General features: G+C 39.7%; 1 long non-coding RNA gene across 1 annotated transcript; it reads right to left on the bottom strand.

Moving 5' to 3' along the window:
- Positions 1-20: 20 nt before the first annotated feature.
- LOC114635859 lies at positions 21-525 on the bottom strand. Its single transcript, XR_003713537.1, has 2 exons — positions 380-525; positions 21-253 (listed from the first exon to the last, which is right to left on the bottom strand). It is a non-coding gene; the product is annotated as an uncharacterized LOC114635859 (long non-coding RNA).
- Positions 526-1,353: the final 828 nt, after the last annotated feature.

The raw sequence follows: 1,353 nt of genomic DNA, 5'->3' as shown, positions 1-1,353 counted from the left end.
TCCTTCCTTCTTTCCCTCCCTCCTTCTTTCTCTTTCTCTCTCTTTCTTTCTTTCTTTCTTCCTTTCTTTCTTTCAGTTGTGGGATGGTACTTGTGTGGAGGTCAGAGAACAATGTTCAGGGTCCATTGATTCTTATCCTCCACCTTGTTAAGGCAGGATCTCTTCTTTCTGCTGCTGTGCTGCATATCCAAAGCTGGGCCATGAGTTTCCAGGCACTTCTCTTCTCTCTGCCTCTCATCTTGTTGTAAGTATGCTAGAATTACAAATTGTGCACTACTACATCTGACTTTTACATTATGGGGATTTCTGGTATCGAACTTGGATCATCAGGCTTGGGTGGCAGGTGCTCTTACCCACTAAGTGATCTCAGCAGCTTTACCTAATGTCTTTCAGAGTACAGCGTTAGTCGAGTGTGGTAGCACTCTCCTTTAATCCCAGCACTCAGGAGGCAGAAGCAGGTGAATCTCTGAGTTTCAGTCTAGCCTGAGTGAGTTCCAGGACAGCTAGAATATACAGAGAAACCTTGCTTCCAAAAACCAAAAGAAAGAGAAAGAGAGAGAGAGAGAGCAAATATTTTGTTTTTCAATACAACTATTAAAAACAAGAGTCAAATTGAATTAAAAATTAGATAATTTTTATGTTCTTAGCATATTAAATGTGAGGAACTTCGTTTAGATATGGGGTAAATATTGAGTATTTTATATAACATAAAAATCATCATAATAAAATAAGTACAACAACTTTGATAATAGTTTCTTTTAAAAATTAATACTTCTGTTTTTCCTTTAACCACTGTACCCCCTAAATAAGCATTCCTTATTTCTCAGTGATTTCTGGATTTCTGATTTCAATATAACTCAATAAACATGCTTTCAAACAGGTTTTAGAACCTGGTTAACAGCAGCTTGAAGTTTTGCTACCAGTTAATAAAAGTTTTGTTAACAATTTCTTTTCTGGAAAGAAATAAAGCCAAATAGTGTAGAGGTATTCTCAACACCTGCTATCCCCTCTGCTTCTCAGCAGCCATGGGGAGCTTTGCAAGTTCACTCTCCAGGGAGTGGTTAGGTGACCTCCTGGTACATCGCCTCCCCAAGGACAGAACCAGCAGTGGACAGGAAATGTTTCACCCTCAGAACAGGCCCCATGGTGGCAGACAAGTATGTGACATGAAGTGCTGGAGAGATAGGATCAGCATCTAAAGGCTCAGATGCCTGAATTCTTCTCCATACTTGAAGATCACTTGTATCATTCTGTGTTTTGTTTTGTTGAAACAAGGTCTTAAATGTAACACAGGCCGGCCTTGAACTTGTGATCTTCTTGCCTCTCTAGTCCATCTGCTGAGATTACAGGGTT

Source organism: Grammomys surdaster, unplaced genomic scaffold, assembly GCF_004785775.1.
Source record: "Grammomys surdaster isolate TR1022 unplaced genomic scaffold, NIH_TR_1.0 118881, whole genome shotgun sequence".
Taxonomy (NCBI): domain Eukaryota; kingdom Metazoa; phylum Chordata; class Mammalia; order Rodentia; family Muridae; genus Grammomys; species Grammomys surdaster.
The sequence above is the reverse complement of the archived record's forward strand: the minus strand, read 5'-3'. Positions and strand labels throughout refer to the sequence as shown.